Here is a 14,391-nt window from a genome sequence, read left to right as displayed (position 1 = left end):
GAACTAGAGCGTATCATGCTTAGCGAAATAAGTCAAGCAGAGAAAGACAACTATCATATGATCTCCCTGATATGAGGAAGTGGTGATGCAACATGGAGGCTTAAGTGGGTAGGAGAAGAATAAATGAAACAAGATGGGATTGGGAGGGAGACAAACCATAAGTGACTCTTAATCTCACAAAACAAACTGAGGGTTGCTGGGGGGAGGGGGTTTGGGAGAAGGGGGTGGTATTATGGACATTGGGGAGGGTATGTGCTTTGGTGAGTGCTGTGAAGTGTGTAAACCTGGTGATTCACAGACCTGTACCCCTGGGGATAAAAATATATGTTTATAAAAAATAAAACGTTGAAAAAAAAAAAGATACTTAAAAAAAAAAAAGATTCAAAATAACTCAACCAGATTTTTTCACTAACAAAAAAAAAAAAAAAAAAAAGGTATAAGATCATGCCAGAAAGGATAGTAATTTTATCTAACAACTGCCTGTTCACCCCTTATTTGTTCATTAACTAATCTCCAAATTCCTGACTAAATCCCTTTTGTAAGCCAGAATGTGAGCTAAAAACTGGGATTTTTAAAAAGTTTTCATTTGAAATCCAGTTAGTTAACATATATTAGTTTCATGTGTACAATATAACATATAGCACTCAGTGCTCATCATGACAAGTGTTCTAATTAACCCCCATCACTTATTTAATCCATCACTCCTTTCAGATCCCCTCAAGTAACCATCAGTTTGCTCTCCATAATGAAATGTCTGTTTCTTGCTTTGTTTCTCTTTCTATCTTATTATTTTCCCTTTTGCTTGTTTGTTTTGTTTTTTTTATTCCATATATGAGTAAAGGTATTTGTCTTTCTCTGACTGACTTATTTCACTTTTAGCATTATACTGTCTAGTTCCATCCATGTTATTGCAAATGGCAAGATTTCAGTCTTTTTTATGGCAGAATAATATACCATTGTATATACATACCACTTATTCTTTATTTATTCATCAATTGATGGATACTTGGGCTCTTTCCATATCTTAGCTTTACAAATAATGCTGCTATAAACATAGGGGTGCTAGCATCCCTTTGAATAAGTTTTCTTATATTCATTGGGTAAATATACACCAACAGGATTGTTGGATCACAAAGGACTTCTATTTTTAAATTTTATGGAAATTCATACTGTTTTCAAATATGGCTGTATCAGTTTGCATCACCACCAACAGTTCACAATTGTTACTTTTTCTTTTTTTTTAAGATTTTATTCATTTGACAGAGAGAGATCACAAGTAGAGAGAGAGAGGAGGGAGCAGGCTCCATGCGTGGCAGAGAGCCCGATGTGGGACTTGATTCCAGGACCCTGAGATCATGACCTGAGCTGAAGGCAGAGGCTTAACCCACTGAGCCACCCAGGCAGCCCCCACAAGTGTTACTTTTTCACATCCTCTCCAACACCTTTTGTTTCTTGTAGTGTTGATTTTAGCCATTCTGACAGGTGTGAGGTGGTATCTCTTTCTAGTTTGGCTTTGCAATTTCCTGATGATACATGATGATGGACATCTTTTCACGTATCTACTGAACATTTGAATGTGTTCTTTGGGGAAACACTTGTTCATGTCTTCTATCCATGTTTTTATTGCATTATTTGTTTTTGGATGTTGACTAAAAATTGGATATTAAGTAACACACAAGACAGGTTTCCTTGAGCTTAAATTTTATTTGCATGAGTATAATTAACAGGAAAAAATATGCCTATGTGTATGTACAAGTGTGTTTATGTATACATCTATCTATCTATCCTCTATCCCCTGTCTTCTAATTGTGGTAAATCCTGAAAGGTGGATAGTCTGAAGAAATATGCTGCTGGATATGTTGGGTAAGCAAATTTAATTGCACTCAGATGCATTGGATATAAGTGAATCACTCAAATTAGTTATTAAATATATATAGAAACAAATTAAAATTTTATCTAGTTGAAAATAATAGGTAGTTAAAATAATTTTTGTTGTTTGTTGTTTTTGTGTCTTTTTTTGTTTATATATACTATGGTGTGAATGTTTATGTCTCCCAAAATCATATTATGAAATCTAACTCTGGAAGTGATAGTATTAAAACTTAGGGGCCTTTGGGAGGTGATTAGGTCATAAGTGGGATTACAGTCCTTTTAAAGGAGACCCCAGAGAGTTCTCTTGATTCATTCATCATGTATGTTTACAGTGAGAAGATAGCCATCTATGTGGAAGTGGGCTCTCCCTGGATCTGCCCCTTCCTTAATCTTGAACTTCTCAGTTCTAGAACTGTGAGAAATAAATTTCTGTTCTTTATAAGCTATTCAGTCTATATCATGTGCGTTATAGCAGCCTGCATGCAGAAGGACACTATGACCTAAAACAAGAGCAATAAATATAAAGTTTCAGTAAAGTCAGTTGGTACAATGTGTTTTTACTTAGAGAAGACATGCTGCTTCATGTTAAACCTTGATATTGTATATGTTTCTTGAAGGGCCACTTCTTACTCCTTTGTGTGTTCTCCACAAAGTCCAGGATGATGCCTTACATAAAGGTAATATTTTATAAATACTGTTGGAAATATATACTTCTCTAAAATCTTATTTTGCCTACAGATTACTTGGATCCACTTTGCCTTGTGTAGAATATTTGAAATATATTAAGAACAGAATGTCTCTCTAAATAACATTTAGAATCATCATGAGTTTATGACTCCTGACTCATTTGTTTATGCACTGATACTTACTGCAAGAACACTGAAGTTTGTAATATAATTTTTGAATTAATCACCAAGCTAGTTTATTATAACTTATGAAAAAATAATTTCTCATGTTGGTTTAATTCTGCTCTTATGTTATGGTCATGACATTTTCATTAAAATAAAGTAGAAAATAGAAGTAAATAATAAATGAAAAATAAAAAATAATAAATAAAAAAATAAAAGTAAAACTCTTGTGAAATGTTAAACTTTTCTTACTTATTTTGTTTTGCTTTTCCTCTACCATACTGGCAAAGCTGTATTTTGCAGATAGATACAATTTTCTAGTTGCTAGGTTTGTTACTTTTGCTAAAATTTTCAAAATATAAGAAGTTGAATAGTCATGGATTGTTTATTAAACTCCTTATCTACACATATAAAAATAAAACAATGATGGTGACCTGGGTATTTCTAAAATTGTATGTTGTTTTTCCATATCATGTTTTACAATGTAATTAATAAAGATTCTGCATAAATTAACACCTATCCCCTTCTATCTCATCTGTATGTCCATTACAGAGCATGTATGATTTCTATTCATTGCTATGTTGTGGTGAAGAGATTGTCTGAAGTAGTCCTATATTTATGCAGGTAGATCTTAAGCTACGGTGCTCTTGTTTATTTGCTTCTTCCTGATCAGTATGTCTGAAAGATGGTAACTATTGAATCAGGTATGACGATTAAAAAATATTATTGGTGCCTGATACACTGTGATGAAATCGGTAAGTCGATTCATAATTTGTTAATTAAATTAGAAAAAAATTCCTTTGGATTTGTCCTTTATTAAGAGTTTTTTTTTTTTAACGAATTCCTTGGGATGTTTTTTGTGTAATATATATCACATGCCTCACCCTTTAAATTTGAATGTAGAAAAGAGTTATCAGAATGAGCCTAGAAAATATTGTTATGAAATATTTGTGTTCTGTTATATTATGTTAACTTAGGAAATAATGGTAGTTATTTTTATTAGCATTTCCTACTTTCCACATGCCCTTACAGATGAGATATCATGGTTTTCCTACTCTTTTTATCGTGGTTGTTATATTCTTCATGATCAATAACAATCAATGAAAATTCATAACATTAATTTTCTTTGGGAAAGTGATACTTTAGCAAGAATCCATGACCAAAAATTTTAGCGGTTGTTCTTCCAGGAGATGAGACTATGAATGTTCCCGAAATTTCAAGAAATAGAACTTATTAATTGTGTTGGTTGATGTTTATTGTCTGTGAACTTAGAGGTGCATAATTCACTTTAAAATTTATTTTGGGGGCGCCTGGGTGGCTCAGTGGGTTAAAGCCTCTGCCTTTGGCTCAGGTCATGATCCCAGGGTCCTGGGATCGAGCCCCGCATCGGGCTCTCTGCCTAGCAGGGAGCCTGCTTCCTCTTCCCTCTCTCTCTGGTGCCTCTCTGCCTACTTGTGATCTCTATAAGTCAAATAAAATAAATAAAATCTTAAAAAAAATGGAGTGGACGTAATGGGGGGTACTTATCTGAAATTGAGGGACATTATAAAAAAAATAATAAAATTTATTTTGAATTGAAAACAAGATCTTACTGAAGTTTAGGCATCCCACTTTATATCAGGCCTCCAGTACATTCTAATTTATTTATAGAAAATATCATAAACATGAATGTCACTTTTCCTATTGCATTTATACTGAAACTGCAATGACTCAAAGATGTCAGATCTGAAAATCACTACCTTTCTATAATTTCTGTTTCCTAGGAGGAATGGATATACCATTTTAGCACAATTATCCAACAGTATTCAAAAGCACCATGAATTTTAAAACATACTTATTGCACCTTAAAAATCAAGTATGAAAATATATAAACAACCAAATCTCTATCTGTAAATGAAATACTCCCACACAGATGGGTTTTAAAACTTTCTAACTTAAGGAATTTGATAGCACAGACTCAGGGTAGTAGTTTCAGTGCCTACAGTTTACTTTCAGGGAGAGAGTAATGTAGGCTCTGAGTCACTTTCTGCCTAGAGATGACCTAATAGTGGTTCTGCCATTGTTTGTTTGTTCCTGGGCGTCATTCAGAAAATGCAGAGTTTGGCAATCTATATAAATTAAGGATGATCTTTTTGAATGTTTGTCTTTCACTACATCAAATTAACATAATTGGACAGAAATTCCACTAAATTAAGCATTGTTAGGAAACGTGTAAATTGGAGCTGCTCAAATTAGTTTCTCCTTGAACTATGTGCTGTTGGTTCAGGATTAGATAAGGAGTTTGAAGGAAAACCTAAATCATTGCTTCCTTTTTTGAGAGAGTCTTAGCATATTTTCTTAAAATGAGCTGAAATAAACAATGTGTTTAGTCGCAAAGTGATTTGCATTTTTGCACAAACTCCCTATCTCCTTGAGAATTATAACAAATATTTCATGAAACATCATTGATCTTTACTTTGTGACACTGCTGTAAAGTACATTCAGAGTTGCCAGTTAAAAGTGTTAGTGTTGAGATGAAATGTCATGCATTTTTCTTCACTTCCATGCAAATGAACACAGTAATTTATTAAGACACAATGAAGAAAAAAAAATTGACAATGAGTTCCAGATTTTAAAAATCACTTGCCATTCAATCCAAATTGTGAGTTTGATCGGTTACTGAACACTTTATAATGCACCCCCGGTAATTTTACAGAGCTTATTTTTTTCTTACCAATTCTTGATTATTCTGTCTTGCAATGCAGAGAAAGCTAACTAATTTAAAATAAACTTCCATTAATTTTGATTGTTATAAACTTAAAATTGATTAATTTCCATATACAGAGTTTAAAATGTTCACAATTTACATTAAATATATATTCTGTGTATACCTTGGAAAAATTATACTGAAAATTGAAATTAAAATGATGTTGTATATAGCTGCAAGAAGCCGCCTGTCCCATTTTATCTTACTATATAAGTTGTGTCAGGTAATTTATAAAATCCCTACTGCATAACAAGTCTATTTTTTATTGGAATGGGTAGTAATGTTTCCTCTTATTTCTAAATAAGAGTTGGTCTATGAGTGCATCTGCAACTGTATTTTTCCTAAGTGGCTTCATGGTCTTGAACTGAGAAAGCTCAGAACATTAAACATCAAAATAATATATTTTGACATAATTAGACATCAAGGAAATGCAATTAAAATGACACTGAGATATCACTACACACTTACCAGAATGGCTAAAATAAAATATAATGACAAGACCAAAAGAAAAAAATATACCATTTGATGATACACAATGGCAAGTTGTACCATCACTTAACCATCTCAGACTAGTGTAGTGTTAAATTTGTTTTTCTAAGCAATGTTTTGGGTCACTTACCACTTTCCAATGATATAAAGTGCTACCATTTTACTTAAAACTGTGAAATTTGGTCAGATTTAAATTTCGATTTATGTTAAAACATTCTGTAAACTGTGTTAAACTTTGACATTTGTTCCCTCTGTTCAGTGAATAAAACTATATCATATTCTGAAAAATATGCTAATTTTCATTTTGAAAAATATCCCTTTTTCCTCTTATGGTAATTATTAATATGAATTAATAGTAGAATTTGATATGGTTCCATATGCCCATAAAAACTTTATTGTATATTATCAAATTTATTAATGAATATAATGTACTTGTTTGGACAATTTTTAAAGACCAGTCTACTCTTAAAACAAAAAAATGGAGACGCACTTCTTTAGTTCACACAAGTTTCATTTTATTATATATAACTTCAGATAAATTTCAACAAATCATATTTTATTAAAATTATGTCTACTTAAAAATCTCATAGAAGAGTAAAACCATCAAAAATAAAAATAAACACACACAACACACACACATCACCCATGTATTGGCAAATCACAATTGCTGTAACAATACATTAGGCATTCCACAGTTAAGGGCTATCAAAATTTCCATCAGTGGCAAAAAGATTTGTATCCAAATGGACTGATTTTCCAGAATCCAAGAAAAAGTCTCCTAGGGTTTTTTTAAAGATACATATTTAAACAAATACTTCTTAAATTTAGGAAATTCAGAACATACGATTAAAGAATATTTGCAGTGCAGACTATATTCAATCCTTCCTTCAAAATGTGCCTTTGAGTACATAATTCTGTTTTCTCTATCTAAATTGAGCTGTCCTCCAAGGAAGTTTTCTAAAATGTGTGTCTCTGTGTGATAAATGTTCTAAGACCTAACATGCTTCATTGTATTTTTACTGTGCTCTCAAATTTAATCAATAATTTGGCTTGATGTATAATATCTAGTTTCAAATATCTTTTCCATCTATACAAACACCCAGCTTTCTCCTTTATATGCTACTGCTATTGAGAATTCTGCTGTCAGTATTATTCTTGTACATTTTAGGTGATCTGTTCTTCTCTTGGGCATCATTTATGCTCTTCTCTGTTTTTGATATTCTTAAAACTCACCATAATTTATATGAGTGGTTTTGTGTGTGTGTGGTTTTTTTTGTTTTGTTTTGTTTTCTTTCTGATATCTCATGTTTGGCATCATTTTAAGTCTGGCATCTTTTATCTTTCTTTAATTCTCCAAAATTTATCTCAGTACTTACTTAAATATTTTCTTTATTTTTTTTTCCTCTTCTGCTGCATTTGGGCAGAAGTCATTAATTGGTTTGTTTGTTTGTTTTTCCCAACTCATTTACTCATTTTACTGCTATATTCATCTTAGTCTCCATTTATTGTATTCTTTATGTCAACAATTTTCTCTTAATTTATATTCACAGTATAGTATCTTTTCTTTGTATATGTATATCATTATTTTATCGTATACTTTTAAGCTATTTTTAAAAATATTTTATTTATTTATTTGACAGTGAGAGATCACAAGTAGGCAGAGAGGCGGGCATAGAGAGAAGAAGGGGAGCAGGCTACCTGCTGAGCAGAAAGCCCAATGTGGGGCGTGATCCCAGGACCCTGAGATCATGACCTGAACCGAAGGCAGCGGCTTAACCCACTGAGTCACCCAGGCGCTTTTTTAAAGCTATTTTTTTATAGAACAGTCATTCTTTTTTTTTTAAGATTATCTTTCTTTATTTATTTGACAGAGAGAGATCACAAGTAGATGGATGGCAGTTAAAGAGAGAGAGAGAGAGGGAAGCAGACTCCCTGCTGAGCAGAGAGCCTGATGCAGGACTTGATCCCAGGACCCTGAAATCATGACCTGAGCTGAAGGCAGTGGCTTAATCCACTGAGCCACCTAGGCGCCCCTAAGCTATTTTTTTAATTCCTGTTCCATTAACACTTGGATTGCCATATAAAGTTAACCACATCATCTTTTTTAGGTAAGTAATTGTACTTTTTATGTGCATAGTTATTTTGGTCCATGAGTTCAGCTCCTCTTAGGATCATCAAATCTCTGTAAAGTCTGGGTATGCTAGAATTTTCTAAGCAACAATAAAATACATTGAAACCTGGTAGCTTAATTATAATAACGTTTTCTTTCTCAATCATTCACAATAGCATTACATTCTGAGTAGCTTCCTTCTATTTTGCAGCTATAGTGTTTGGAAAAACTTGAATTGTGATATCACTGTGATAATGTGAATTAGTCAGGGTTTTTCAGAGAATCGGGAAGAGAAAAAAAGGAAGATATTCTCCAGGGCCAACTCTAGAAGTGACTATTAAAACATCTGTCCAAATTCAATTGAACGAAACTCAGAAATGCCATCTCCAGTGAAATACAAAGAAGGTAATATATATAGTTCTGGGCACACACATCTCATTTGACCCAATGATGTACATCAATGAAAGATTTAAGGCCAATCACCACTCCATGGGAGAATTTAAAAATAAATTTACTAATGAGGCCAAGAATTCAGAATCACAAATACTTCAGAACTAATAATAACTGCCTTCACTTGATGCTATTCTATAAGATAAATCCTACGATCAAGTTTCAATTTTAAATTCTTACAATTTTAAATTCTTAAATCCTTATGAAGAAGCATCATTTGGAGGGAGCAGTTTTCATAATTTATCATCCATCAGCCTTTTTTTTAATGATTTTATTTATTTATTGGACACAGAGAGAGAGAGAGAGAGAGATTACAAGTAAGCAGAGAGGCAGGAAGCAGGGAGGGAAGCAGGCTTCCTTTTGAGCAGAACCCGATGTGGGGCTGGATCCCAGGACCCAGAGACCATGACTTGAGATGAAGGCAGAGGCTTAACCCACCACCCACGTGATGAGAGAGCCCCTCAGGTGGCCCTCATCCATCAGCCTTAATTGTTTGGAGGAAAATGTGTGGATGAATAATGCCTTAGGGAGCTAATCTCTCTAACGAATTTCCAAATCTTTACCCCTTGAAGGTTTTTGTACAGTTCTGATAGCCTCTAAACATCCAGCTGATTTCTACAGTGACAGGCCTGTTAAAATCCTCCTACACTGTTGGTGGGAATACAAGCTGGTGCAGCCACTCTGGAAAACAGCATGGAGGTTCCTCAAAATGTTGAAAATAGAACTGCCCTATGACCCAGCAATTGCACTATTGGGTATTTACCCTAAAGATACAAACATAGTGATCCAAAGGGGCACGTGCACCCGAATGTTTATAGCAGCAATGTCCACAATAGCCAAACTATGGAAAGAACCTAGATGTCCATCAACAGATGAATGGATCAAGAAGATGTGGTATATATATACACAATGGAATACTATGCAGCCATCAAAAGAAATGAAATCTTGCCATTTGCGACAACATGGATGGAACTAGAGCGTATCATGCTTAGCGAAATAAGTCAAGCAGAGAAAGACAACTATCATATGATCTCCCTGATATGAGGAAGTGGTGATGCAACATGGGGGCTTAAGTGGGTACGAGAAGAATCAATGAAACAAGATGGGATTGGGAGGGAGACAAACCATAAGTGACTCTTAATCTCACAGAACAAACTGAGGGTTGCTGGGGGGAGGGGGTTTGGGAGAAGGGGGTGGGATTATGGACATTGGGGAGGGTATGTGCTTTGGTGAGTGCTGTGAAGTGTGTAAACCTGGTGATTCACAGACCTGTACCCCTAAGGATAAAAATATATGTTTATAAAAAATTAAAAATTAAAAATTAAAAAAAAAACCCTGTCTTCAAACCAGGAATAGAGCTTTAAACATACCAGTCAAGAGCAACTTTGAGTCTTTTAAGGAATTTATCATCATTTCTTTGTTTTTGGTTAATATCTGAAATAGTTCCATATTACACTTGCATAATTTCTCCAGAGCTGACTTTGAAGGAGGCATTCAGTTCCAGCTAGTTCCATATTTTGGCAAGAACTATAATTCTATATACAAAAAGAACATATTTTAGGGCGCCTGGGTGGCTCAGTGGGTTAAAATCTCTGCCTTCAGCTCAGGTCATGATTCCAGGTTCCTGGGATTGAGTCCCACAGTGGGCTCTCTTCTCAGCAGGGAGCCTGCTTCCATTCCTCTCTCTCTGGCGGCCTCTCTGCCTTCCTGTGATCTCTGTCAAGTAAATAAATAAAATTTTTTAAAAAACATATTTTATACCAGTTATTCATGTTTATTAACTAAGATATCACAATACAAATAATACAAACAGTTGCTCTTTATTAATACCTTCAACCAAGATCAAAAAATATGTCATATTTTCTCCAAAAATTTTATATCATCTGATAGGTCAGATATATATAAAATTACATTTAAAGTTTTAAAAATATCAGCAAATATTTTCATTTAAATGCAAATTTGAAAAAAAATCTACTTTTCCAAACACGACTTTTTATCCTATTTTTTTTGAATTTTGTCGACAACTGATAAAACGTTTAGCAAGACTATAAATGTTAGATGGAAAAAAAATGATTAATACATGTAGGTTCGAATTATTATGTTCCATTAAAAATGGTTTAGTCTTTGATGAACATCTGTTTGGTAATATGTTGTATCCAGATATAGTAAATTAATGATATATATAAAATTATAGGGAAATGACACCTTCCGTTCCATGATGAGTAGAGCTTTTAAAATGCTATTTGTCACAACCTGTCATCTTGTCATTATGTAGCATTATGTAGCATTTAAAAAATGTATACTCTTCACTTTGAAGTCTTTTAGAAATCTAAAATATGACTTTCTATGGTTTGTGTTTCCATATTCCTTTATTGCCAGTTTGAACAAATGCACATGCTTTGACTCAAAGGTAATAAATTCCTCTTATTTGGAAAAATGATGTTTATTTTTGTTTCCTCGCCCTTCGCAGGTGGTTTCATTTTAGCACACTTCAGAGTTATAATTTCACGCTTATTAAAAACACTTATTATGATCTACATAGATGAATGAAACTTTTATTTGATTAAGTTATTTGCCAAAAAATCTGTTATTTTCAAAAATGTATTTCCTTTGAAGGGTTATTTTAGAGCGTTCAGAGAGGATCTAGGAGTGTGGTATTATGCAATTTTTAAGCAGGTATGAAATGGTTATTTATATGATTGTTTCTTTAAGGCTTATGTATATGTCCATTATATGCTATAAAATATTTTGAAAGTAAATTTAAGGTATGTTTTACATAGTTTATTTTTTGGAAAAAATATTAAAATGACTTATGAAATTCAGTATACTCTCAACATTAATTTATTTTGAAATTTACCAGTTGTCTATTGAACCTATTATATGGCTGATATTACTTCAGACTACACTGGTAAATGAAATACTTGGCTTTGTAGATCTTTTATTTTCATGGGTGAGACAATTAAAAGCTATAAACCTTAATAAAATTGCATAGTGTATTCAAAAATGATGAATACAATGGGGAAAAAGAAAAATTCGGTCAGGGTGAGAAAAATCAAGGTTGCTAGGCAGGGGAAGGGGAGTTAAAATTTTTAATAGGAAGATCAGGGTAGTTACAATGAAGCTGACAATTGAACAAAGGTATGGAAAGGTGATGAACTTGCCCAGAACTATCAGCAATAAGGTCACTCCAGACAAAGGAATTGGCTATCTTGAAGGCCATAAGGTTGGATCATGCCTGGCATATCTGAGGAATAGCAAGGAGGCTACTGTGAGGGACTGAAGAGTAGCAGGGAAAGAGGTCACAGAGGTTAAATGAGTGGCTAGATCATGTAAAAGCTTAGAAGTCATTGTAAAACTCTGGCTTTTATGTTTGGAATCTTACTGTGTGATAGAATTTCTGCTAATAACGGAGAGTTCAAATGTCCATAAAATTTCAAGGATTCTTATTCTAGTAAGACAGAATAAAGAAAAAGAGTTCATATTTTCACATGGTGTAACAAATGCTCGTAGATCCAAGTGTAGGAAGCTATGGGAGCACAGAAGAAGGCACTAAAATCACACCAATATATTTGATGACTGTGACTATATATAAATTTGTATTTTCTTGATTTTTTATAGTCATGGAATCACACAGTATATACTATTCATTGCCTGGCTTTTCTTTGAGAAAAGCATCATTACTTTGAGAATCTCCAATTGTAAATAGTTCATTTTGATGTTGAATAGTAATCTCTTTAATGAACAGATCATAATTTGTCTTTGCTCTATGGATGGACATTGATGAACATTTCCACTGTTTTCAATTCTTAAAAATAAAGCTGCTATGAAATTCATATACAAGTCCTTGTATGAACATAGGGTTTGTTTCTCTTGGTTAAATGCCTAGAAGTAAAATGGCTATTTGTGTAACTGCAACATATTTTGCATTTAAAAAAATTTTCAAACTATTTTCCAAAGTGGTGGTATCATGATATATGCCAACAACAGTTTAGATTTTTTGTTGCTTCCCAATCTAGCTCAGACGAAGTACAATTAGCCTTTATAATTTTAGCCATTCTAATAGATATGTAAGCATGTCTCATTATGATTTTAATTTGTATTTCTTTAATGTCTAAATGTTGAGAAATTTGTCATGTGCTTATAAGCCATCCATATACTTTTGGTGACATGTCTCTTCAATAATGTTCTTCACATGTAAAATTGGATACTCTGTTTGGTTATTAGTAAGGTTTTTTATTTTTATTCATTTTTTAATAATCAGAGTAGATGTCCATTATCAGATATATAATTTGCAAATCCCTTCTCCATCTTTACAGTTTCTCAATGGAGCTTTGATAGCTGTGTCTTTCAAGAAATATGCTACTTCTTTCCTGGTACACTGAGGTATGACTAGAACATTATCAATGTTGACCTTTGCAAAGAAAATCATGGCTTAAGGTATAGGTAGTCTGCGGTTGTTGGGAGTGTTCTGTAATATCAAGCATATCTAGTTAGTTGATAATTTTGTTCAAGTCTTACATACCTTACCAATTTGATGAACATTTGTCTATATAATCTTATATAATCTTAAAATAAGGGTGTTGAATAATTTTCCATTTCTCTTCTAAGGTAGAAGTTATGATTTTTGTTCTTAGTTTTTTCCTATATATCCCCAAATCTGTTATTAAGTATTAAAAGTCAAGAATTATTATACTCCCTGATGAATTCATCCTTTTACTCTTCTGTAATTTTGACTTGATGTTTAAGCCTGATAATGAAATTTGCTTTAAAATCACTTTTCATTATCTTGATATAACCACCAAAGTTATAGTGTGATTAGTGTTAATATAGCATATTTTTTCTTTTACTTTTTAAAGCACTTCTATATTTAATCCTGACAAAGAAACAAAACAGCTTTTTAACTCTGGAAGCATCTTTTTAAATTATCTTTTTTTTTTTTAAATAAAGCAGTAGCATTTTTTGTTAAGGGACCTAAAGTAAAAGTAGGTTTAGAAATTTATTTATTTATTTATTTATTTATTTATTTATTTATTTTGTAAAAGATTTTATTTTGTTTATTGACAGCAGGAGAGAGAGAGAGAGAGAAGAAGAAGAAGCACACAAGCAGGGGGAATCATGTGCAAAGTGAGAGGAAGAAGCAAGCTCCTTGGGGTGGAAGTATTCCCATGCAGGACTGGATCCCTGTACACTGGAATCATGACCTCAGCCAAAGGCAAACATCTGATTAAACAACTGAGTCATCCAGGCACCCCTAGAAAATTTAAAAAAAAAAAAGACCCTTTAAAAACATTTTGTTTCTTTCTTGTATTTTTTTAAAATATTTTATTTATATGACAGACAGAGAGACAGGAAGAGGAACTATAAGCAGGGCAGAGGGAAAAGGAGAAGCAGGTTTCCCACTGAGCAGAGAGCCTGATGTGGGGCTCCATCCCAGGACCCTGGGATCATGACCTGAAAGGAAGGGACACTTATGGAGGAAGCCACCCAGACACCTCTTTTCTTTGTTTTTAATATATGGCAACTGATGCTTCCCAGCCACGAGGAGCATATTACCCATTGATTAAATCTTTGATAACAACCTATTTACAAAGGTGTGTAAATATATACTTACTCAGATTTATACACTTTGTGTTTTCTTCATAGTTTGGGGTTGGACCCCATGGTCACAACACTGCTTCCAGTCTTTGCCTTCCCATCTTTTGATACCAGGTATTTGGTCAGCAAAGCAAATTAGTATCAAAATTAATAAGCCCTTGGCACCATATCTCTGGAGCAGGGGTTGCTCTTAGCCAAGGCCCAGAGCAGTTGACCTCCCCCTCGCTAGTGCTATAGCCCCAAGGACTAGGTCCCTGCCACCAGAACTCAGTCTTACATGT

The 14,391-nt window shown here is 33.5% G+C and overlaps 1 long non-coding RNA gene across 1 annotated transcript; it reads left to right on the top strand.

Moving 5' to 3' along the window:
- The first annotated feature begins 1,827 nt into the window (after window positions 1–1,827).
- On the top strand, window positions 1,828–13,802 carry LOC309857166. The gene is made up of 3 exons (XR_014307501.1): window positions 1,828–1,863; window positions 2,490–2,549; window positions 13,580–13,802. It is a non-coding gene; the product is annotated as an uncharacterized lncRNA (long non-coding RNA).
- The last annotated feature ends 589 nt before the right edge of the window (window positions 13,803–14,391 follow it).

This window comes from Mustela nivalis, assembly GCF_964662115.1.
Source record: "Mustela nivalis genome assembly, contig: HAP1_SCAFFOLD_448, whole genome shotgun sequence".
Lineage (NCBI taxonomy): Eukaryota > Metazoa > Chordata > Mammalia > Carnivora > Mustelidae > Mustela > Mustela nivalis.
This window is presented reverse-complemented; position numbering and strand designations above follow the sequence as displayed.